The sequence below is a fragment of the Humulus lupulus genome, chromosome 2 (assembly GCF_963169125.1).
Source record: "Humulus lupulus chromosome 2, drHumLupu1.1, whole genome shotgun sequence".
In the NCBI taxonomy this organism is placed as follows: Eukaryota; Viridiplantae; Streptophyta; class Magnoliopsida; order Rosales; family Cannabaceae; genus Humulus; species Humulus lupulus.
The window spans coordinates 124116361-124143729 of record NC_084794.1 but is presented as its reverse complement, the minus strand read 5'-3'; the positions used below and the strand labels follow the sequence as shown (position 1 = coordinate 124143729).

Sequence of the window (27369 nt, the reverse complement as noted above, 5' to 3'; positions counted from 1 at the left end):
TGAGTTCAATTGTTCACATGCTTAATAGCCACTCTATCAGTACTCTTGCAGTACCCTCAAAACCAAAGTGTAGGAAGTCATAAGACTAATAACAACCTGTTAGGTTCGTTGATCTCACTCCAACCCCCATGACAAAAATATGCTCCACATTTTTCTTCAAATGTGGATTTCTCATAAGGAAAATGGCTAAGTTTGTAAATGCTCCTATAACCATAACAGTTATAGGACCTGCAGATATTTTCTCATACATTACCTGCTGAGTAGTTGGTTGTTTAATAGGTCTATATCTCCTGCTTCCCTAAGTCATTACAAAATATTTGAGATTCATTTATGTTAGTAAATAATTTTAACAATTCATTGAGATTCAAATTTATAATGCAAAAAGATTGATTCTCCACTTCTAATAACTAATAAACCACATTCTATTCTCCCTGGAAGATAGCCAATTACCAACTCAACTCAAGCAAACATCTCTTTTATCATACATAGAATAAGCATAACAGATCAGTGGAAATAAAAGTTTATATATACCTGAGGAAGAGAAGCTTTTCTAATGCCAAAATTTGCATCAACATCCAGACGACCTCCAATACCTACTGGGATAGCTTGTCTATATCTACATCCCCCAGTGGTTGTAACACCCTGACATACATAAACTAAACACAAATTAGAGTGGCTTTTAACTGAGATTGTATGATATACATGTTATGGCAATGTACTAAGTTTTTTTATGAGGAAAAACAAAAATCAAACATGTAGAAGGAAATCAATGAGCTCATGCCTGTTCTATTATGGGAAGATATCCACCAACATTAGGAAGAATGGTACCATCTTTTAGTATTCCACCTTCGCCGCCAACTCCAACAGCGATATCATCGCGCCCCATCATGTAAAGGATGTCATAGATTTGATTCACAGAATGTCATGTAATGCCCTACTTCCTTAGAGTTGTTACTAAGTGAGTTTTAAACGTGCATTTAACTCGCTAATTGAGGTTTTAAGGTCAAAAGTGTAATTAAATCATAAACAGTGAAATAAACTTTGAAAATAATTCCAATTACTATAAATCGTTGAGTAGTTGACACTTGGAATCCCAATAAACTGTTTAGAAATATTTACAACATATAATTTACGAATTTAAGTCGACTAGACGACAAAATCTAAGTTTTAATACAACCATCTTCCAAAACCACTGGCCGTGGCAGCCAGGCAGGCCAAACATGTACACGCCGCTTCACGCTCTCCGTACTCATGGTTGGTTGACTTTCCCCTTGCCCTTACCTGCACCACAGAGCACCCGTGAGCCGAAGCCCAGCAAGAAAACCCTCACAAGCAGTTAACATATACATAACAAACACTTAACAGTTGGACAGGCCATCAATAGGTTAAACACATACGGCCATGCCGTCCCAGGCGCTTTACCAGGCCCTGGGTTCGCGGTCCACACCGTGAGGATATCCCAGGTATCCTTTAGGGTCTCACCCTGCAACTCGCACTCCACGTGCTCATCGCTGCTCTCGGCCCCTTGCCGACCTCGGCCTGCGCCGTTCCCGGCTCTCGCCGAACATTCACATAATCGCATTTATAGCATAACAAACGTATATTGAACACTAACAAGTTCAATCAAAGGGCTACGCCCTGTAATCCAAACATATTGGGCTCAGCCCTGCATGCAAGCTCTATGGGAACAGTGGTTTTCTTACCTGTATCCCGAGCTTTCCGATGCACCAAGGCCGCGAGCACGGTCCTCTAACCCGAGCCTCTCCGGAGACCTAGTCACAACACATACAAAACATCCTTTAATACTAACCAATCCAAAACCACTTCCTGGGACCAATCCCACACTCTCGGAATCCCCAAATTCCTAAAACAATTCATCGGAAACATCCCCCGAACCCCTGGAGCAAATGCTCAAAATTGCAAAATTCCATATTCTGAAAATAGCCTAGCGCTGCGGTGCTGCCCTAGAGGGCCGTGGCGCCTAGCAAGTCAAAAAGCCATCCCCTATCCTGAAGCAGCCTCGCGCCGCGGCGCCCAAGAACAGGGCCGCCACGCTCCTTCGCGAACCCAGAAATCTGGGTTTTCCTCTGCATTTTCCCCGAGCCAAAACACTCCCAAATCAACCCCAAAGCATACCTAAGTCCCAAATTCAATTCAAAACCCCACATAGACCATCTAACAACTTAAAAACATCAACAGTGAGTTCAATCACACAATCAAACCTACAATTCACAATTTGGGTTTAAAACTTCAGAAACGTAAACCTCCCTTTAAGAATCCTAAACCAAACCAGAAATAACCTTCAAATATGTATGGAATCCATACCTCAAGTGAAGAATCGACCTTGAGCTGTTTTTCCCAATCAAATTCCAAGCTTAATTCACAAAATTCAAGCTGAACCTAACCACAATCCATCCTAAGAATTCACCAAACAAAACACACAACTCAATTCTCAAACCATGATATTTATAGCTAAATTCCACAACATAATCACATAAAATTCCCTTACCTCAATATGCAAAACAACCATCTAGGTTTTCTGGCCTCAATTCCCTTCTTGATTCCATAAAAATTCAGAAACTCCTCTCCTTCCCTTCTGTTTTCTCCAGTTTCCTCTAGAGCTTTCCAACATAATATTCAGACTATACTTTGGTAAAATAACGTAAATGATTCTTCCTCAGCAAAATGCATCTATATCCCAGCCAAAAGACTCCTTTGCCCTTCCATCTAACTCTTTTCCTAACTAAACCTCAAGGGCATCTTAGACCTTTCCCAACCCTTACAAATATACCACTTTTCCAACTAGAGTAGCTATCCTTAATGGTTACCAATGGTTACCTAAGTTACCAAAATGTTACTAACCATTACTTACAAATTCCCAAACTCAAGTTGTAATACTCCCAAAATACCCTTAGGCTCCTCCCGAGCCGGGTATTAAATCCCGTTGTGACTTTTGAGTTATCTAGCTCTCTAGGACTGTCTCGGCACGTGCATCACATTAATAACACCACACTCACGTGGTACAAATCACGTAATACCATTAACACATTTACGCCCCCAGCGGGCTAAGATTACCAATTTACCCCTAATGTACAAACGGGGTCCACATGCATATTTATACCACCTAAACATGCCTTCTAATCACATATTCATTCAAATTCACATATATAAACATGTTAACTCATTTATTGCCCTCCAGGCATGCTAATCATGGTCCTAAACCTTATTAGCAGATTGGGGTGTTACAGTCCAGGCATTTGTGTTGATAGTCACACCCTAATAAAAAAGAAAAAGAAAATTCTTATGTGTCACTATGTTGTAAGTTGGTTATGTACTATATATGGTTCGAAAATAAATTAGCTTTTGAGGAGAGATTTTTTAATGAGAATTAAGAGAGCTCAAAAAATTGGAGACTTTGGGAGCTAAAGTCAGAAAAAGCAAAGCAAGAAGCTTTTAAAAGTAAAAGATGTTATTATAGTAATTGGTAAAACACTAGGACCAAGTTAACTGCCAGCATTAAATTATTTGATCCGACATTATGGTCCTAAGGCCAAGAGTTCTTTTATCCTTTGACCATATATACATAAATATTAGTAGGACCAAATATTTGAGAGATTAAGGTCCAGAAAAAAGCAGGGTTTTTTTTTACTACTTATCATCATCAATACCAGAAGAAAAAAAAAAGAAAAAGAAAAAGAAAAGAAAAGAAAGAAAACTCAATGACTTGTTATCAAGGATTAAAATACATAACTGTCAATATGAAATAATCTACTCGTAATTTACTCATTGAATCAATATAGAAAGGGAAAAAAGATGTACTTTTTCATATTTGTGCTGCTGTCCAACCTTTAAGTGGCTAAAATTGAGTTGGATATGCTATATTCAAATTTGTAATAGACAAATCGTGAAGACTGAAAAGATTATTGTTACCAAAAGAAGACTTAAATTACCTCTAACTCAAACTCTGATCTGTTAAGCTTTAAGAGGTAGAGAAGAGCAAAGAAATCATCCGTATCAACATCTGTATCCAAGAGAATCCGACGAGGCCTAGGCCGAGGAGCGCATTTTGCAGTGTGCAAATTAGTTGCAAATCCTAAAAGGAGTAGAACAAAAATAACCCAGAAGTTTTTTTTCAACACCATTTTCACTGTGATGATTTACACCCCAGAAAAGTATGCAGTCCTCACCAAACTTGATGAAAGCTATCAAATTCTGCTTGAGAAAAGGTTTGTGTTTAAGCCATGGAACAAATAAACAAACAAAGTTTCAAACTAATAAACATTACAATACAATACTTTGAATCAGATTCAATACATATGAGAAAAAGAAGAAGAAGAAGAAGAAGAAGAAGAAGAAGAAGAAGAAGACTGAATAGTGATTACCTTCAGTTAAAGCAAGAAAGAGACACAAAAGATTCAACATACTTCTTCAATGCTATGTTGTGTATAGTATGACAGAGAGAGAGAGAGAGAGAGAGAGAGAGAGGTATAAATAATCTGCAAGATACACAGATAAATAATTTGTATGATTACGTGTCAACACAGCGGTTAACAGCAACCTCTCCCTATGACAAGATTAGAACATTAGAAAGAGATTTGGAATTATGAATTATGAGACATCTATAGACCTTGTATTGTTTACCTTGGGATTGATAATGAAGATTTTTCCTAGTGGAATTCCGACCTTAAGGTAGCTAACTTCATCTGTATCTCTATTTCCAAAACCAGCTTAGAATGGACTGCTATCGGCAGGAAACAAGGATTTGATTTCCTGAGAAAATTGGAAAACTCTAGTTAATACAAAGAAATCTCTGTAGAGACCATAAAACAGGTTCTACTTCAAAGAAATATATAAAATATGACATAATGGAAAATCATAGGGTGCTGAAAGAGGTTGGATTTGGGCACCCTGGCTTAGATAATATTGCACCAGTGACTAATTTAAAGAGACTAAGAATTGGTCTATCTCCACCATCTTGAGAATGTAATACTTGCCCATCAGCACTGGGAAGTAAACCCAGCCAAGGGGCTGTTTACATGAAGTGCCAGGTATCTACTTCTCTCTGTTCAGCATCCGAGATAGCAACAATAAGATTCAAGTGGCCAGAAACACTAATTCAACTTTAACTAACCAATTAGATGATATACATCATGATTCAGGCATCTCCAGTTCATTTTGAAGACTTCAGTAAAATTATAGCAAAAGCAAGGACACCGGCAACCTTAATTTTATAAACAAACTCTAAAGAAAAGTCTACAAAGTTTGTAATAAAGATCAGATCAGGCTACAAAAACAGTGCCAGTCCTTGAGGTTTTACTAGGAGTAGAGTCCTTATTGGTCTATGATTAATAGAGGGATCTGCTACTCATTTTTAAGCTCTTTTGTTTTGCTTCATCAAACTCAATTTGCTCTTGTTTTTCTTTCTTTTTTTTTCTTTTTGCTTGAGCAAAACATGCATGAGAGTTAATAACCATATATATATATTACCTTTATTAGTTATATTCAAAGGTATCATGTAGAGTTATTAATGATGGAATATTACTTCTGTATTCCACAAATACTCTACATGGCTATCTATCTAAATGGAATTTTAACAAATTTGACCATATATTATAAACAAGGTAGCAGACAAAAGTGAAAGAAAAAAAAAATTAATAAACTTAAACAGTACACAAATAGCAAACATTCAAACTCAGATTTCGAGCATTGATCTCTTTCATATTTATAGAATACCAATAAAGCAACAACAAATGACATTATACCACCAGTTATATACACATATCAAGAAAAATGCTCTGTATGTGCATGTTAAAAAATTCCCATCCAATTCACACAAACCATGTCTTATGGTCGATTCTAAAATATATTCACAAGAACAATGCATCTGTTCTGTTCAAAATTTCCAGGTATGCTTAAAAATATCAAAAGAAAATATTAATGAATTAAAATAGAAGGAAAGGAATTTGAACTTGATAAGGAACTAATAAGGATTTCACCTTGTACTAATACACCCCAGGATGATATATATAAGAGGGTAAGTAAGTATGTCAAGGCACTACAAGAATCCAGAGAAGAACGAACTTTAAATCACCAAAATGGAAAATTGTTACACATCACAAGCACATTCAACATGAAATATTTCCAATTGTAAAATGGGAAAAAAAAGTAGAGTAACTAAGGCAAGTTGAGTAGAAAGAAGGGAAAAAATACGCACACACACAGAGTAGGGCAAAGATATTCTTACATTAGGATGTGCCAGCAGCTCGCCAAAGTTGTAGATATTATCCCCAAGCAGTGCTGAAAGTGATAAACCAAATGCCAAGTCCTAAAAAATTGTACAAAAAAATCAAAATACTGAAACTAACAGTCAAAATAGCTGGAAAAGTTTAATGCATGCTGTTGGTCAAACAAAATTTCTCTAAAGAGGCTCCAATTTAGAGAATACATTTTTAAAAAATCTGAATTTATTCTTCTGCTAGGTAACTTATTATTTCAATTACTCTTTAGTAACTTATTGTATCCACTACTTTTCGAAACCAAATATGTAACAGATAAATATTAACTTATCCACCTGACTGGCTATGTAAGCAGAAAAGAAAAACAAACAAACAGAGTGATATGTCCAAAAGTAAAAAAAATAAAAACACATTTTCATTACTTCAAAAGCGTTATTGTACAGTTTGGTAAAAGATATATACTGTAGAAAACATGAAGAAGAAGAAACTATATAGATCATCCTAGTTTCTACACAAAACAATAACACAAAGAAAGATTATAACATAAAAACACAGTAAACTCAACAAAGCCTTTAAAACTTCCTCATCTCATTTCAGAGGAATATGATTAATTCCTGAGACTATTGCAAAGCATTTGAAATAGAATATATAAAGTCCAAGAAGCCTGTTCCCTTAAGAATACCTTTACTAGTCAATAGCTCAAGAACCCAATTACAGCTGCCTTCCCATTTATAATCTCATTCTTCCCTGTGAAACCAAATCCTCCTGAGCTCTCATCAACCACCATCCTTACCTATCAAGCACACCAGAATTGATGATTATAGTAGCCTATATATATATAGACTATGTATAAATCTTATCAAATATGTAGCAGTTAAAACTTCCAGCATTTTTTGTAATTATTTAGCATGATAGCTTATGTATTTGATATTATATCTATAGTCTAGAAGCCATTTTACAAAATATCATCAAAACAGACCAGTTTACAAGATAATGTTACAAAAATATGTATATTCCCAAAAGATGTTGATGCTTATATGTACATTAACTTAACATGAAGTAACACTTACCAGCTTAGATTCACGGTAGAGTGGATGGCTGCAACAGGTGTTTGTCCACACAAGGGGAAATGTTACCTTTGTTGCAGAACGTTGCTGTACAGATAAACAGACAGAATATCATATCTTGAGACTTATGTTATCGAATAGATGTGCACAACATATACGAATTGGCCTTCAATATAACTAGCCACACACAAGACGTTTTGGGAAAAGGGAAAAAACATAGAAAACAAGAAAAGATATGTAGACATGGTCATGAGTGCATGAAATTTCAGGAATATAGAAAACTAAAATGGGAAATAGAATATGACACAATTATTCAATTTATGCCCTCCTAATAGATCTAGATCTTGACTTGGTTCTTCACATGACACTTATTACTATAAATGTAAGCACCTAGGAGGGCAGTTCAAATAGTCAGGTCTGTTGTTTGCTCCCACAAGATCTAAGGTTCGGGTACCTAATTGGCAAATCATATAGCTTGATGTCCCTAAAATATTACTAACTATCCCTAATGAAAACAGAACATAGAAATTTCAAGGTAAAACCAAATCAATTAACAGCAAAACCCACATGCAAATATCCAAAATAAAACAAAAGCTACAACAAAAGAGCTCCATACCGTTTCCTTCAAGGTCTCTAGGGGTTCACTCCGTTTGAAGCCAAAACATGGGGAAAAGTGGCATAAGAGGGAAGTCGAGTGGACTTCACTCCTTCAATTTGACTGCACAGAGCAAGATACGAGAACCATTTAAACAAAAAGAAATAAATAAATTGCTTTACAATAATAAAAAAAATACACAAACCAGGAATTGAACACCCATGGCACCCCATCGCACCACCATCTCCAGCCCACGCCACCCAGTCGATGTCGAATATAAAACAGAACGAGAGAGAGAGAGAGATCTTTACCTGCACCAACGAGTCTCTGAGTCCACGTCATCGAGCCTCTGGCAGTCCCGCTGAGCCTCTGTCACCCTCGTCGACCTCCACCGTGGTTGAAGCCTCGTATATCCCCTCGTTGTCGTAGTTGAGGGAGCAGGAGAGAGAGAGAGAGAGAGAGAAGGAGAGGGATCGGGGAAGAGTGAGTGAGGAGACCGGCTTAGAGACAGGGTTTTTAGATTAGAGGAAAAAAACGAGAGCTTTGGGTTTAGGTCTAGAGAATAGAACGGGAAGAGGGAAAAGGAAAGTATAACTATACATTTCATTTTAGTTTGCCACTTAACATAGCCTGCCTTTTTTTTTTTAACTATTTATTATTTACCACTTTTATTTTTACATTAGATATTATAATACTTTTTTAATAAACTTATATTTATGTGTTATGGAAGGGGGTATTTGGTGTAGTGTTTGCAAGCTCGAGAAATCCCTATACGGCTTGAAACAATCCCCAAGATAGTGGAATAAAAGGTTCAACTCTTATATGCAAACAATCAGGTTCACAAGGTCAGATTTTGATCATTGCCTTTATTTTAAATATCTGAATCTATCTACAACAATATACTTGTTGCTTTATGTGGATGATATGCTCATCTTGAGCAAGGATAAGGCAATAATTAAAGGACTAAAAACTTAACTCAAACAAGAGTTTGAAATGAAAGAACTTGGTCATGTTCAGAAAATTCTTGGCATAAAAGTTACAAGAAACCGAAGAGATGGAAGATTGTATCTGAAACAATCAAATTACATTCAGAAAGTGGTCTAGAAGTTCAATCTACAAGATGCCAAGAGTACTTCAGTACCTTTAGGAGGTCATTTTGTATTGTCCAAAGAACAGTGTCCTGTCAACTCAGAAGAAGTCGAAGAAATGAGCAAAGTTCCATATGCTATGGCTCTAGGTTGCCTAATGTTTATAATGGTTAGTACCAGACTAGATATTGCACATGCACTCAGTGTTCTTAGTAGGTTCATGTCAAATCTCGGATTAGAACATTGGCAAGCTCTCAAATGGATTCTAAGATATTTAAAGGAACTTGGGATTATGGTTTTGTGTACAAAAGAGCTGAAAAGGAACTTGAGCTAACAGGTTATGTGGATGCTGATTATGCTTCAAACAGGGACACTCGAAGATCTACTACTGCTTACATCTTCATGAAAAATGGGAACTGTGTATGCTAGAAAGCTTAGCTGCAATTTGTTGTTGCTTTATCTACCACAGAGGCAGAATTCATGGCTACTACTGAGGTATTTAAAGAAGATATTTGGCTGCAAGGCATTTTACAAGAATTAAAGTTGCTGAATGGTAAAGCAAACGTGTACTTGGACATCCAATCTTCAATTCATCTATGCAAGAACCCTATGTATCATGAGAAGAGTAAACACATTGATATAAGGCTTTTTTGGATAAGGGAGAAAATTTAAGATGAGACTATTGACTTGGATAAAGTAAAAACAGAAGATAACCCAGCTGATGTTGGCACTAAAATCTTGACAGTAAGTAAGTTTTGGCATTGCCTAAACTTGCTTAGTCTTGGGAACTAATAGTACACTTGAGGAACACCATCCTGGTAAGGAGAATCTCAATCTTTTCAGTTGATTTTCGAAAGAAATAAGGTGGAATTTGTGGGTTTTATTCCTCCCAAAATTTAACTAACTTAATTACTTTTTATCAGCTGCCTAACTAACTCTCCTAGTCATCATGATTGTTAGTCTATATATATGTTTCAAGGGGGCTTGTTAGAGACACGGTTTTTAAAACAGGGGAAGAGTGAGAAGCTCCAAGATTGAGATAGAGATAAGATCAAGAAAGTGAGAGAAGAGAGTTGAGAAAGAGTGTGGGGTTTTGGGCTACTGTATTGAGCAATTTCACTACTGTTGTGACAGTGAATTGCTCGGGTGAGTGAGTGAGTGTTTCACTAAGTTTGAGTGCTTGTTGGATAGCCACACTTGACTGTATGTTTTCTCCACTGATGATCAATAAAAGCCTCCATGATGATGTTCCAAAACTAGATGTAGAAGACTAGGAAACTAGTCTTTGAACAAGTATAATCCTACTGTGTATTGGTCCATTTCTATTCTTTGATTCAAGACTTTTTGTTGTGCATTGTTTCATGAGTTATACATTGTTAGAATTTGTCTTATAAATGCATATATGTTCATCTATCTAACTTGTTTTTTGTGATCTTGAGAGTATGAATGACAACACCTATTTTATATTTTTTCTCATCTATTTTCTTTAATATATATATGGGGAGCATCTGGTGGTACACAACTCTCATTTGTTGTATTAATACAGTACAATCAGGGTCCGAAATTGTATTTTTATTTAATTATTAAACTTTGAAAACAACATCATTTTTTTCTTATGCACTCTGAATCTTCGATATCAATGGTGATTCCTTTTCCAGTAAAAATTGTCCATGGGAAATGGCAATCTTGTGTAAAATATTCAAAGGGGTGTTGATGGGAAGAACAACTGAAACCTTGTCATTGTTCAAAGTATTTATTTGAATGGCTATTTTAGATGGTTCTAATTTTGTAATTGGCGAAAACAACAGACGATTTCTTCTGTTGAGATGATCCCAAACTGAGTTTGGTCCTTTTTGAGTGGTTCTGTTGTGTTTTTGTTTTAATTTCATTTTTGTGTTTTTTTTTGGATTAATTTTTTATTATTTTGGTATTTGGGTTTTAGGATGATGGTGTTCGAGACCTATAAATTTTTTTATGTCTTTATAGGAAGCTATGGAGCTAATCTTTTAATTATTTAGGGAGTTACTTATCTGTATTAATTAATTATTGGATGAAGTATGTTGTGAAATAATGTTTGATGATTAAAATAATAAGAGGTGGAAACTACAATGGATAGCTCTAGATTGGGGGTCGGGCTAGCTACAGTGGGAACCTCTAACTCCTGAACTATAAGGAGCGGGGGAGACTCTATCAAAATTATATCAGGAACCCTTTTTGGCTCGATCTTTTCATCCGAGGTAGGATCTTGTTCAGGCTGCATAAAGACCGAGGTAAAAACGTCTGAATATAAGGAGTACCTAGGATGGATGTTTGTCCTGTATTGTTAAAAAAGGGTGGACGTAAAATGGAAGGTGTTGTCTACAACTACTGTATACTTTGGGTGGCTAAAATCGTGGTGGAGGACCATAAGGTCGACACATTAATGCATAAGGTCCTTTTCTAGATCCTCAGGGTGCCTAGTCATGACCTTCCTCGGATCGTGTCAGGTTAGTACAAAACTGGTAGCAGCTCGGTTAATTTCACTATTAATGTTACATTGGCCAGAGGTGTCGGCTGCTGCCTTTAACTCTACTCGACCTTGATTATTATCCTGGTTTCCCTGGAAATTTCACTTGTGCACCAGGGGCATGACCTCTTCTTCCTCCTCGACCTCCTCAATGGCAGCTAGAGGCCTCTTAGGACCTTAGGGTTTTATGGCAAAAGTCTGACACTCCTTGATCAGACCACATGCCACCATGGTGGCATCATTTATAATGACTCGGTACTCCTTTTGATTAGCAGGAGTAGAAGTGAGGGTCTGGTACTGGTCCAAGCAGACCTGAGATACCCCGGACCTCTTGTAGATAGATGTACAAGGAAATAAATTGATTAGAAGCTACAAGACACTTACTTAAACAAGGTTAAAGGCAAAGATACTTACGAGTTCAGTTACAATAGCGATAGTTACAGGTCCAGAACCCATTCAACATAAAAAATTGGTCCTTATAATCATTTGGATGGCTCAGGAGGTCAGTGATTCTGGCGGTCTTGGGAAACCGGGTGAGGTAGTAGAAACCACCACCTCTAGTTCTGGTGCGGGGTTGGCCTTCAGGCTGAAAATAAAGAATATCCTCTGGAGTGGGGATGTCCCAATCATTCTTGAAGAATAATTACTTAACCTCCTTGAGGAGGCGGTAAGTGTTTGGGGGAAGCTGGAACGGAGCTAGCTTCACGGAGTTCAGAAAGTCCGTGAAATACGAACTCAAATGGAGGAACGCCCCTGCTTTCAGGTGTTTGTTGCTCTATGCCCTGAAGTTATCCACTAGGGGAGTGTAGCTCCACTCACAGTCCATCACAAGCTGGGCGTAAAAATTGGAGTCCATTTCGATCCCATGGACTCTCATTATTTTGTTCACTTAGGGCATCGAATTTATATGAGATGCGATCCTCTCGACCTCATAAAAGCTGTTGGTGTTTACCTCAACCTCCCGCTCCACCACTGGTCTGAAGTGGGGGATGGGGGTTTCAACAATTTTTTTGTCTTGGAAAGAGGAGCCTACAATAGCCTTGCACGTTTTGTTGCTCGTTTTAAAAATGGTTTAGTTTAACTGGTTATAAAACGACTGTTAAAGGTGACCTAGGGATGTAACCTAGGACAAGATTATGGAAAAGCTCAATATAAAGCTTATACAGGCTACATTCATAACTAAAGTCCATATACGTGTATCCACGTGTGCCCCTAATTCATGCACCCTAATCTCAGGAAGTATTGTCATCGACGACAAGAAAAAGACTCCAAAGTGACGACTCCAAAGTCATCGTTGTATGTAGTCGAAATCCATGAAAAATTCTTTATTATGAGTTTATTAAAAAAATAAGCTACAACGACATGTCGTCGCTGTAGGGTCTTCAACAACACACGACCAGACCCTCAAAATTCCAGGTACCCTACAGCGACGAAGTCGCTATAGGGTACCAGAAATTTGGAGGGAACAAGAGGCGGGAACTGACTCTATGGCGATGACATGTCATCGCTGTAGGGTCTTCGTAAAAAAAAAAGAGGGAAATATGTTTGTCTATAGCAACGACATGTCGTCGTTGTAGGATGGAGAGGGAACTCAATCGCCCAGAGTTGGTTGCCTATTTTGCACCCCATATAGCGACGACTTGTCGTCGCTGTAGAGTCATCGTGGAAAAAAGGAGAGAAATATGTTATTCTAGAGCGACAACATGTTGTCACTGTAGGATGGGGAGGGAAGTTAACCGCCAAGAGTTGGTTGCCTATTTTCACTACCTATAGTGACGGTCAGTTATTTTGTACTTTATCACGACGACATGTCGTCGCAATAGGGCCCAAAAAAATGGGAAAGTGAACTGCCAAAAAGTTTAAGTTAAATTTCACTGCTTATAGCGACGACATGTCGTCACTATAGGGTAGACGTGTAGCACACGAGAGGATTGGTGTACTATTCAGTATCCTACATCGACGACATATCGTCGCTGTAGGGTCTCACCATTTAAGTGAAACGGTGCGTTTGACATCATCGACGTCATTCTTGAACTCTATAGGTCGTCGCTATAGAGTCATCGATTTAACTCCCCAGCCCGAGCCTTCTTCTTCATTTTCTGCTAAAGAATTTTAAAACCAGAGCCATCCGAGCACCACGGACGATCCGAGCCTATTTGTTGCCTTTTTCGCCTTGTTTTGTTAATCTAATCTCATTTTCTTTGTATTTTATAGTTTAAAATGTATGTTTTTTGTTAGTATATGTGTGTATTTTGTGTTTGGTATAAATGAGTTTTTGAAAATTTTTGGTTAATTTTTTTATTTTTTTTGCAGATTACTTGTGCCTAACCCAAGCCTTGGGATTAGATTATTGACGGAAGATAATGCTATAGCCTGACTTTTGTGTATTGTTTTTAAGTTTTTTTTATTATTGATTAAGTGTTAAATTAAGTTTTCACTTGTGTAATTGGTTATTTTATATTGTGTTGAATTTTATTATTTTAGGTTAGATTTGTATATTTGTTAATTTAATTATATTTATATTTTTTTAGGGATAGATTTTAAATATATTTATTAATTTGATTTAATTAAATATTATTTTATAAAAAAATGCATATGATAGGTTTAGATATTAGATGATATATAATTTTTATTAATATATGTATGTTTATTTTTTATGTGTATATGAATGTATATGTATATAAATATGAATACGTATGTATATGTATATGTATATGTATATGTATATAAATGTAAATATGTTTATATGATTTAATGTGGATATGAGTATTAGAATTTAATAAAAAGTAGTTTATTGGGTTAGATAAATCTAATTAAATATTTATAATATGATTTATGTTGTTGATGTGAGATTTAAATCTTTATATTCAATTATATGTATGTTCTGGGACTGGTTTTGTATATTTTATGCAGATTTTAATTTTTGGGATAGGTTATATTATAGTCGTTATGCTGTCGAAATTTTAGTAGATTTTAATGCAATTAATAAATTTTTTATAAAGTAATAAAAAGTAGAATAAAAATTTATAATAAAGTAATTAATATAGTCAACTTTACTCTTGAAATTTTATTAAAATAAAAAGTAGAAAATAAATTAATAATTTGATGATTATTAAATAAATTAAAATAATAGTCTTAAATGGTAAATTAATAAGATTATAATTAAATATTTGTTTATTTAATAAATTTGATAAAATATTCATAAATTTTGATTATATATATTCATAAAAATTGATAATATATGATAAGATTTCACAATTTACTTGAAAAAATTAGTGTTTTGGTGATAAAAAAATTATTAGCAAATAGAGGTAGTTTTTTATGATTATCACATTGTGATAATTTATTTTCCACTTGAATCAGTTATGACGATTGACAAGAGTTGGATAACTCATAGATGACGTAACTCTGATGAGTTTTGGAAAGGTCTTCAAGCATTTATACAAATGGCCAAGAATCATGTGAATGCTTCAGGAGAAGTCAGATGCCCATGCATTCAGTGTGTCAAATATGATGAATCAGAAACTGGATGTGGTGGAGGCTCACATACACAGATATGGGTTTACGTAGCGATACGTGAAGTGGACCTACCATGGTGAAGTTTATATGCCTCCAGTAGTGGACGACGAGGCTCCAGTGACTGATGAGATGATTGACATCATCAATGATGTTATTGGTGAACAAGACACTAATGACGAAGGCGTAAATGAAGGAATTTCAGATGGTGGTGGCAATAGTGTGGAGAATCAATTTGATGACATGTTTCAAGAGGTCGAAGCTGAGTTATACCCTGGTTGTACTTGGTTGTCTTCCTTGAACTTCTTGGCGAAGATGATGCGCATGAAGGTTATGAATAAATGGACAAATAGTTCCTTTGATGAACTTTTGAAGTTTATGAAATTTTCATTCCCGAAGGAGAATAATATTTCGACTTCATTCTATGAGTCTAAGAAAAAAATGAGGAAGTTAGGGTTAGGTTATCAATCAATTCATGCTTGCAAGTACGACTGTTGTCTATTTTAGAAAGAGAATTCCCAAAAATAGAGTTGTCCTGTATGTGGTGAGAGTCGATGGGTTGACAAAGACACAAAGGGGAAAAAAGTTTCCCACAAAGTGTTGCGGTACTTCTCTTTGACTCCTAGGCTGAAGCGTCTTTATGGTTCAAGGCATACATCAAATGATATGACCAGGCATAGTATGGGACAGTCGAAAGAAGATGGTGTGATGCACCATCCTGTTGATGGGGGTGCTTGGAAACAATTTGATTCCAGATATCCTAATTTTTCCAAAGAACCCAAAAACATTCGATTGGGCTTGGCTGTTGATGGTTTTAATCTATTTGATAACATGAGTCTATTTTACAACATGTGTCCAGTAATATTATGCACGTACAATATGCCTCCTTGGTTGTGCACGAAAGAGTCATCATTCATGCTGACCTTCTTGATTCCCGGTTTGAAATCACCTGGGAAGGACATGGATGTCTTTTTGAGGCCTGTGGTAGACGAATTGAAGGAGTTGTGGGATGAAGGAGTTCAAACCAGAGACGTTGCAACGAACAGTGTATTCAGAATGTGTGCAACACTATTATGGACTATCAATGATTTTTTGGCCCATAGTAGTTTGTCTGGTTGGAGTGGCCAAGGATATATGATATGTCCTTCATGCAACGAAGACACTCCTTCATGTCGGGTAATTAGGAAGATGACTTATGTTGGTCATAGAAGATTCTTATCTTCTACGCATAAGTGGAGGAAGAGTCGCTCGTTTGATGGGAATTATGAAAAAGGACGTCCTCCAAGAAAATTCAGTAGTTAAGACATACTCGAACAACTAGCGCATGTTCCAGATCGTTTGCTGGGTAAACATGTCAGTTTTGAGGGTGTGAAAAGAAAGTGAGATCCAAAAGAGCTTAATTGGAGTAAAAAGAGTATTTTATTTGAACTTGATTACTAGTCCGAACTTGAATTGAAGCACAATTTAGATGTGATGCATGTAGAGAAAAATGTTTGCAACAGTTTACTCGGTACTTTTCTTATGAATTAGAAATCTAAAGACACCACCAACACACGAGTAGACTTGAAGAATTGGGGTATCTGAGAAGAGTTGCACCTCAAGGAAGACGGTACAAAGTTGATCAAACCAAATCCTATGTACTCTTTCACACCGGATGATAGGCAATTTTTTTGTCAGTTCATAAAAGGAGTTAGACTTCTTGATGACTTCGGTTCAAATTTCTCTAAGAAAGTAACTGACAATGATGGCAACATTATTGGGTTGAAATCCCATGATTGTCACATTCCTATGCAACGTCTGTTGCCGGTAGGAGTTCGAGGCTACTTGGATAAGTCTATTTCGAAGACAATCATTGAGCTTTGCAATTTCTTTAACCAAATTTGTGCGCGTACATTGGTTGTTAAGGACATGGAGAATGCAGAAGATCAAGTGATAAAAATTTTGTGCAAGTTGGAGTTAATTTTTCCTCCAGCCTTTTTTGACATAATGATTCATTTAATTCTTCATTTACCACAAGAAGCTATCCTCGGATGACCAGCTTACATGAGGTGGATGTATCCGTTTGAGCGATATATGAAGAAGTTTAAAAATTATGTCAGGAATAAGGGGTGCCCTGAAGGTTCTATAGCGGAGGGTTATGTTGCCGATGAATCTTTGAATTTTTGTTTGCAATATCTTCAGGGCATACAGACTAAATTTAACCGTCCAGAAAGAAATGCTTATATTGTTATTCCTAAAAGACAGTTGTCAGTTTTTGAATCACAATGTCGTCCAAGTAGAAAAAAGAAAGTCATATCCCTTGACTATCTTCATCGAAAAGAAGCAGAGTGGTTTGTACTCAACAATTTCCCTGAAATCCAACCATATATGGATTAAGTAGCTCAACACATATATCAATTCATTAAATTTAATTCATAGCAAACTATTATCTTATCTTAATCCTTGTGCTATACAATGAATGCCTTCGAGAAAATTCAAACATAAATCTTCAAAAAGATTTCCCTAGCTGGTTTCAATTGAAGGTAAATTATGGAAACTGTAATTCTTACAAAATTTGTATCGATTAATACTCATCTCATTGTGTGTGTGTGTTTTTTTTTTGTGTCATACTCTATAGATGGGTCGTTTGCGACAAGTGCAGTCAACTGAGTATACTGATGAAGTATTTTCTTTAGCAAACAAGTCCAATCATAATGCATACTCCTACAAGGCTTGCATTGTTAGCAGTATGAAGTTTTTGGTCCATAGTCGTGATGAAAGATGTACCACTCAAAATAGTGGAGTTTCGGTGCTAGAACCGATGGTTTCACTTTCTATGGCCAACTTGAGGAGATTGTAGAGTTATGCTATTCCCATGGTTACTCGGTAGTATTGTTTTGATGCAAATGGTTCAACACCGATGCAAGCAAGGGTCAAAATGTGACTAAGAATAGCATAACTAGTATCATGATTAATTCTTAATGGTACAAGAACAATCAGTTTATTCTCGTCACTCAAGCAAAACAAGTTTTCTACTTGGAAGATCCTTCAAGAAACAAAAATTGGAAGGTAGTAGAAGAAGTCAATCATCTAAAGATCTGGGATCATCCAAGTATTGATGATGATAATGAGGTTGATGTCATGCATGATAGCACTTCATCAAATTTTGTACTCACTGTTGAATTATGAGAGTTGGAGATTATGCATTTGGATCACCTGGTCACACCAGCATTATTGGGGAACATCTCGATCTATTCAGGATGTGAATGATGATTTCATCAATGATGATGATGATGACGAAATTAGTGAAGATGATTTAGAAAGTACAAATAATGATGTAGGAATCGACATTGATGAGGAATAATATTTTCTTATGCATATTCATATTTGTATGTTTAATGTGTATATTTTAATTTTATGACTTTTCAATCAATATATGACATTTCTCAACAATATTTATTTTTCAATAGTTTCAAATGCATTACCGAAATTATTTAAGTTATGTAATTAACCTCAAACTATAGCTGATTTTAAGTTAATAATTATTTAAACTACAAAGATATGTCTGCTATTGTTGCTCGTTCTCATGGCGGTGATGGAGCGGATCCTCCTCCTCCAGATCCCACGCGAGTTCCTACTTCCTGTGAGACAGGTAATATACTATAATTAGTCAATCTTTTATCAATAAATGACAAATTGTTATTATTTTATTCAATTTAATTGTATTGCTTAATTAACATATGCAGTATCTCTCGCAAAAAGAAGAGGTTGGTCTCGATCCAAAATATTACAGCAGCTCGTCAATGACAATAAAGGTTTGTTGGCTCTATAATTTGATCTGAAGGAGGGAACCTACAAAGAAGTTGGTGATTTTGGGAGCTTGTTCACGACACTTATTCTTAACCTTATTGGTCACCATGTCCTGTTATATATTATGACTCATGGCAGAGTATTCCAAATGAGCACGAGATAGGAGTGATGCAAAAGCTTGAGGTAAATTTATCAACTTATTCACATGAAATATATTTTTTTATAATTTAAAAAATTTCAACATTTTTTTAAGGAATTTTTCATTCTTCCTTGAGCTCTCCCTGAGTGGTGATTGATAGAGATTGGGATTGAGCTACAATTTCAGGATCGCTACAAGGATAGAAAAGGTCGCAAGAAAAGATACTTCGATGAACATGGAGGGTATGATGATATCGAGACAGCCAGAAAGAATCCACTGGAGGACATGGACAACGAGAGTTGGCAGAAGTTGGTTCACCTTTTCACCACTCCACAGTTTATGGCACGCTCAAAGGAAAATGCTGCCAACAGAGCAAAACAGAAGTATCCAAGTCTCCATGGATCAACTTCTTATGATTCTGCTCAATTTAAGAAGGTAAATAAATATATATATAGATAATTTTAAATATTTTAAGTTATCATAATAATATTTTCAATATTTAACTGAGATTTTGTTAAATTTGTTTTCTAAAATTGAATCTTCAGACTAAGGTACTCCCCAGTATTATCGATACGTTCCATGACATGCACATTCATCCGACACGTGGATGAGTGAACACAAATGCTAAGGATGCATAAGTAAGTAACTTTCTAAGTTTTTTATATATGTATATTATTCAATTATATTATGTATTAATTGTCTTTTTTCTAAACTGAAGGATGCCTAGCAGCAAGAAGTCCAGACAGAATCCCAATCCCAATCTCAATTTGAATCTTCAGCTGGAAGTGCCACTGTCAATGAGACACAATTCATCCCAAAGGTACTTGGTCAACGTCGTGACCACAATCGAGGTATTGGACGCAAGTTGAAGGGCACTAGTACCTTTGCCTCAAGCGCCACTGGATCCTTTTCATAATCAGAGGCATCACCATTTTCGTCCACCACAGTTTTCCCTCCAAAGGTACCTCCTGAAGCTTTCCAGTCCATGATTCAACACTTCAGTCAAGCCTTTATGACCCAAAACAACTTTCAGCAAATGCAACAATTTTTGCAAGCAACAAATTTGAACATCCAAGCTCCACAATTTCAGCCTATCATTTTGGACATGAATATGATACAGTCCATGATGGCAAGCTTTCAACCACAACAACCATAGTAGCCACAACCACCACAGCCACCACAACAACCCAACGATAATGGCTTTGGAATTGATTTTAATTACATTTAGTTTTATTATATTATTATTTTGAACTTATTAATATTTTGTGCTGTTTTTTTATTTTGGAGACAATACTACTTATGTTTTGGTTTTTTACATTTTTGGAGACTATGGATATTGTTAAATTGGTTTTATTATTTAATTAAATAAGTTGGTTTTATTTATTTATTTAATATTTATTAAATAAAATTTAATCAATATAATTAATTAATTAAAAAAAAATTGTATACCATGTCGTCGCTGTAGGGTGCTCATTGAACACAAAAATCTGAGTTTTCGTGACACTACGATGATGACATGCCGTCGTTGTAGGGATATAAACCCACACACTCTTCAGCGACGACATATCGTGTCGTCACTGTAGATGGGGCGGTCGACAGACCTACAGTGACGACATGTGGTCGCTGTAAGAGTTTTTCAGATTCAAATTTTCAAATTTTGCAACCACCAACAATGATGACATGTCATCGCAATATCCAGTCCAACCAAAAAAAAGGATTCCCTACTACGACCGACATGTCATCGCTATACAACTATAGCGATGACTTCTTGATCTACAGCGAAGACTCTTTTGTCGTCGCTGTAGAGTCTTTTTCTTGTAGTGTGTCACCTCGGAAGTCACGTGTTAGAATAGTGGTTTTGAGAGGCGGTTTTAATGTGAAACTGCCCAGGAGTCGTGCCCCTTAAGCTACCTAGTTCCAAGTCTAGAAATCCCAAACTTTTGGCCTAAATTGCTAACCAAATTATCTTTAACCCAGAAAATACCAAAATTTACCTATTTTATGCCCTTCATTCTACCATTTTTGGTTCTATAAATGACCTATCAACTTTAACGTAATAAACTCAAACTGAGGGTTTTAAAAAACCAAAACAAGAAAGAAAAATTGGAAAAAACATCATAAAGTAAAAGAAGTTTAAAGCAAATAAAAATAGATACACTTACAGATTGAATGATTGGTCAAAGTTTTGAACGAATGTGAGGATTGTAGATGAACTTCTAAGAAGAAATCTCTAAACTGCACTGGAAAACTCGAGGGTTTCAGAGAAGAGAAAATGAAGAATGTTTGAATGCAAAGGTGGTGAAAAATTAGGTTTTGTACTCCTATGTATACATAAATTTTGGGGGGAAATCAGAGCTACACGATCAAAGCAGTTCGAGATCTAAAGGCTAAGATTAAATGGATCAAACGACAATAAAAGGTTGACAAGACAACCGTCATAGTACTCGAAAATCGAACAGATGCCTATAACAAACAGACACGTGCTGTACACTTGAGTGGGTAGGTAGGCACATTTTCCCACAACGAAAGTATAAATGTAATGCCCCAAAATCCCTGATGCTGTTTAATGGTTGGATTAGTAGGCCGGGAGGGCCATAATTGATTTATTAGGTTAAACTATTATATGCATGTTTATGTGAATTATATTATAATATGATGTTAAATGCATGCATGTGGGTCCACATTTAATTATAAGGGAATTTTGTTAATTTGGCCCGTTGAGGGCATATTTGTATATTTTGGTGCATGTTGTGTTTTATGGGTGAGATCCCATTATTATGTGGATATATTCGAGCTATTCAGCATGAGACGATCTTAGGTTGCAAGTTAGCGATTTTAGTCATAACTGGGTCAATTATTGGGGTATTGGATAATGAGAATGATTATTTGAGGATATATTGGGAGTTAGTGAGATCAGGAGGAAATTCTAGGAGTTTTGACTATTTTGTCCCCGGGGGCGTTTTTGGGACCCCGAGCATTAGGATTTATTTGAGGTTACTTAAGCTTGAAGTAGCCTGTCAGAAACAAAACTATGTTCAAACACCTTTCTCTTTCTTCCGTTATCCTTTTTGACCATATATTCGTCGCAATTTCAAAGGAAACTTGGGTTTTAGGAGTCGGAATCAAGCGAGGATCGAGGCATAGTGATCCTAGGAAAGATTAGAAGCTTCTTAACCAAAGGATTTAGCAAGAAACAACTTACTCAAAGGTAATCCAAGCTTTAAGTTTTGATTTTTAGAGTTTCTAAGCTTTGATTTAGATTTTGTGTGTTGATGAATCTTTGATTTGTTTGAGCCTCGGGATTTGATGATTTTGGATCATTGGGATGTTTGGGAACTTTGATTTTTTGATTTGGAGATGTTTAAGTAGGTTTTTGGAAGGATTAAAAGGTGGAAAATTGGGGTTATGGTTGATTCTCCAGGTGGGGCCACGGCCTTGTTCTTGGGCACCGCAAACCGATCATGGCGTAGAAGGGCGGTGGAGTTGAGGGGCCTGGGGGCTGTGGCTCAGAGTGTTAGGGCTGCGACGCTTGAGGAATTTTATGGCCAAATAAGTGTTTTGATCATGGGAACTCAAACCTTAGGCCTCGAGATCATTCCTACTACTCGGTTTAGTAGGATTCGATGTCTCGGAGGCTAGGTCTTGGTTCGGGAACCTTTGTTATTCATTTTGTTGATGGAATCCCATATTTGGTTATGACTAGGTGACCGCTAAGGAACTAAAAGGCAGGTCATTCTCAAGGGTCGTTCTTTTACTAGTTCTCGCTCGAACCAGAGGTAAGAAAACTTCACCCTATGTATATGACATGCGTAATTATTATAGAGGCATGTTGATTGTTAAATGTGAACATTGATTGCATATTAAATGCTTAGAAAATCTTGCTTACTTGTGTATGGAACTGACTAATCAAAATCAACACTGGTCGCGCATGGCACTGACTAATCGACCTCGGCATTGAATGACTCATATGGAGCATTAATGTCGGACCGACCCTAAGTTCGATGAAAACTAAAAGCGCTTGCCTAGTTTAATGACTAGTTACTCAGAGCCAGGGCCAAAGGCCTAGGTGACTGTTTTGTCACATGGCTAAGGGAACGGAATCCCACTTTAGTGACTCTATGGTCACTCGGTAGGTTTATGCTGGTGACTATTTCATCAGATACCTATCTCGTTTAAGCTAGTGAAATGATCACTTATTTGTAAAGTGAATGGAACCCACCTTAGTCACTTTTACAACTGTCACTCCTCTATTTTGGACTAAAAGTCCTGGATGATTATTATGATCATCGGTTGATGTTATATTCTTCCAGTATTGAGTTTTCTTGCTGGGCTTTGGCTCATGGGTGCTATGCGGTACAAGTAAAGGGAAAGAAAAGCTCACCCAGCCTTGAGTGGAGAGCTTAGGTGGTGATGTGTACATGTACGACCACTTGACCACCACGGCCAAGGAGTTCTCAGGGGAACTAGGGGGTTTACCCTATTTTTGTCGCTTAGATCGGCGAGTTGTAAATTTTATACTGTAATGACCATTTTGCATTGTAAATAACTTGTAAACGTTTTTATGGGCCCATGAACATTTTTATGTTTTAAATAAAATATATCCTTTCCTTTTGATTGGTTTTCCACCTTAACCTATTAATAATACCTAGAAGCACGTTTTTAACCAAAGAGCTCGGTTAGCGAGTTAAATCACGGTTCAAAGTTCACCGTAACTGTCTTGGGGTAACCAGGGCGTTACAATAAACCCCCTATTGTGCGTGTCAGAAGTGATGTCATACAAGAGCAGGGGCTTCGGGGTCAAATGTTGTACCCTAAAAATACGAGCTTAATCGTCTTGTTCAAGGTACAGTTGGCGAGCAATAAATGAAGGTTACTGGACTTTGAGGATGTGTTATTGACTTCAGACTTAATAAATTAAGGTTGCATCCCTGAGTTTGGCTATTTAGAGATCCTCCAGATCGCCTTAGATGTGTGTGATAGAGACTGAGTAACACTTCTTCCAGATCGCCCTCATCAAGCTTCAAGCATCACTCGGGTCAGATTGCCTTGGCATAAAACCTCCTGTTCAAGGAACACCTTTAGCTTGCGACAGTCTTGTGAAGGGCATAACAACGAATCCCTGCAGAACTCATCGATTGATATGCGCATTTAATATTTGTAACCTTATCTAATAAATTCCTAATATAAAGGGAAATGACAAATTTAAGGAATTTATTGTTGATGCGTTTTTTCGCCAACAGTAGATTTAGAAATCTAATAAGGATATTAGTACTTATTTGTAAACCGTAATGATATAATAAGAACCCTTTCGTACACACACAACTTTTACGTGGTTCAGTAGTTAAAAACCACCTAGTCCACGAAACAATATTATTGCTTTTCTCTCACAATTTCTGCAGAGTTTCAGTAATACAAAAGCCAGTCCTCTTCCCTGTCCATTATCCATGATATTTATAGTGGAATTTCCTGGACAGGTTTGGGTAACTGTGTGAATAAATATGGTATACATTTAATACAAATTATTCCCATTTACATTGGCATATGATTTGATAACAAAATAGAATATACTCCTGCTATCTCGGATTATAAATGATAAATATGCAATACAACTTGGGCATTAATGAGCATATAAAGAGCCTCTGAGCCTCTTGGGATCCTTCAGCATGCGTTCTGACTAGGTTGCCACGACATGAATATCTTCATCAAGTTAGTGATCAAAGATTATCTGAACCTTAGCTCGTATTAACTTCAGAGCGCCCAAAGGAGGATCTGGCCACTATATGTCTCGAACTAAACTGTTATTCTAAGAGGCTGCCTGATAACCACCTGAATGTCATAATGCCAAGTCCCAACTCGAGCTTCTCACATCATTATTAGCCAGAGGTTCTACTTGGTTGCTTTTCCATATATTCATCTGCCAGTTGTACCCCGAGCTGAGTGACTAGACTTGTGCTAATTTTTAGGGTACAACAATTTCCCCCCAAGCTCTTGCTCGTGCTTGATGTCATCACTTTCTGACAAGCACAGTAGGGGCTTTTAGGCTTTTTCCATGTAAAATTGTGCCTACCTACACTCGAGTGTTGGACACGTGGCTGTCTATAATTGGCGTCCATTCGGGTTTTGAGGACTGCGACAACTATCCTACCAACTTTTTGCTACCGTATGGCTCATTTAATCTTGGCCTTTGGATCTTGAGCTATCCCAATCAGATGACCCAAATTAATTCCCAAAGTTTATGTATAGATAGGAGATTAGACCTGAACCTTACCACCTTTGCATTCAAAAAATTTCCTTTTCAAAAACAAAATTTCCATTTTTCTCTCAAACTTTTCCCAAAAACCTTCATTTCCTGTCAAACTTTCAGAAGCTTTCAAGGAGCTTCCTGTGGACGTACCGACATTTTCTTTGAACGAACATATAAATGGTAAGTATTTCCTCATCTGGTTCGAATCTTTCAATTCTTTATTTTCCACTGAGTTTTTTTTTACTTCAGAGAACATTCTTTGTTCAATATCTCTTAGGCTATGTCTGAGTTTAAATAAGGTTTGGTTTACGCTAAATTAACGAAACTAGGCTTATTTAGAAATAAGGTATTCATAAAATTGGGCAATTTTATGGGTTTTACAAAGAAAATGTTACTGGTAAATCAATTAGAATGCCTTTTTGGATGTAGAAGCCAAGAGGGTTTTAGGTTTGGTTCTGGGTAGCTTAAGGGTCATGATTCCTTAAGCGGTTTTTAAATTAAACCGCTTTTAAAAGAAAAGTAGTGGGTCTGACGAGTCTGACACACGAATCCCAAAGTATTAAGGAATTTCATGAATTCAAAGCGCGTGGCCTAGGACCATACGTGGAACCACACACTAATGCTAGAACACATATTTAGCTCGTGTCAATTTTAAATCACCAAAAGTAAACCACTTAAACCCTCGAATCATCATACCTTTTATCATTGTAGTTAGTAATTGTCTTAGGTCACAACTAATAGGCTGCTTTGTCATTAGGCGAGCTAGATCATGCCCTCCCCCAAAGAAAAACATTGCGAGCTCCTTTGCTCAGAGCAAGGATAAGGGTACGTAGGTCGCGTCTGGCTCTTCAATTCCTCATTTCGGCCCTGTGGTGGAGAGGGAACTTGTTGTCAACCCCAACACTTTCTTCAAGGCTGAGCACATAGTATCCCAGATAATGACATGGGGGAAGGTTAACAAGATCTTGCTGAGCCATGGGATTTAGATGAGAGTTGATGTCCTCCTTGCATGACCTTCGTTGGAAGGAGAGCGGAGTTGCGACCCTCTGCAAGATGACTATCGGGCTTGGAGTGATGAGCACCTAAAGGCAGGTGCATTTCTCCCATTGGACCAATATTTCGTAGATTTCCTGAACTACGTCAAACTGGCTCCGTTTCAGCTCTCGCCAAACTCGTATTGACTTTTGGCGGGGTTAAAATATCTGTTTTTGAGGCACGAGTGGGAGGTCCCCACTCCATCAGATATTATGTATTTCTTCTACCTCAAGGCTAGTCTCGACCAGAATGGGTGAGGTGATAGATTTTACTACCTTAGTCGCTTTCCTAGCATCCGTCATTGACCTCCCCAGCCACCCAAATGACTATAAAGATCTGTTCTTTATGTAAAATGGATTCAATAACTGCGAGCATCGACACTACAACCGCCCCCATAACTCATCTATCTTTATGTATTCAGCACGTGAAATTCTTAATCACTTTCACACTTTTTGTTTTGTTTTGTTTAAGTATTATAACTGAGTTCATTCCTTATGCAGCTATATTCGCAAGGACAGGGTAGTATGAGACCCTTGGGGGTCAATATGAGACTTTGTCTGGTCTTCCTCCGAAGGAGAACTACTTTCGTCAGGTTGTGAATGGTGCCACCATGGTGGCCTGCAACCTAATCAACAAGGGCCAGACGCTGGCTCTCAGGACCTGAGGTCCTCTTCTTATTATCCCCGAGATCCCCTCTCCTCAAGAAGTCTTACCAACCATTGAAGACATTGAGGAGGAAGAAGACGTGGCACCGCTGGTGTGCAAAAGGAGAGCTCTTAAAGATAATCAAGGTCCTGATCCATAATGAGTTGCGTCTGGGAAAGCAGCTGGCCCCTCCAGCCAAGGTAGCCCATATAGAGAGTTAGATCAGACTACTGCCAGTTTTAGGCTAGTTCGCTTAACCCCAACCAGCTCGTTAGTCATCACCCTACTGACCCGGACCTAAACACAACACTCCTTCAGTGTGGAGATCATTTGGTGGTACGATATGACCATAGTACCCCAAATGTACCATTGTGGCTGTCAACAATCTCCATTTTAGGTCCACCATTTTTTAGGAGTATGGGACAAACCATAGGACCTGGCCTTCCTTGCGTCGGGGTATATGTGCCCCTGGTTTTAGGAAGTATGTAGATGAGTCCAGCTCTGAAGAA

General features: G+C 37.1%; 1 long non-coding RNA gene across 1 annotated transcript; it reads right to left on the bottom strand.

Annotated features, from left to right (window-relative positions):
• Positions 1-3245: 3245 nt before the first annotated feature.
• On the bottom strand, positions 3246-4485 carry LOC133816288 (uncharacterized). The gene is made up of 3 exons (XR_009885135.1): positions 4383-4485; positions 3951-4212; positions 3246-3276 (listed from the first exon to the last, which is right to left on the bottom strand). It is a non-coding gene; the product is annotated as an uncharacterized LOC133816288 (long non-coding RNA).
• Between the last annotated feature and the right edge of the window lie 22884 nt (positions 4486-27369).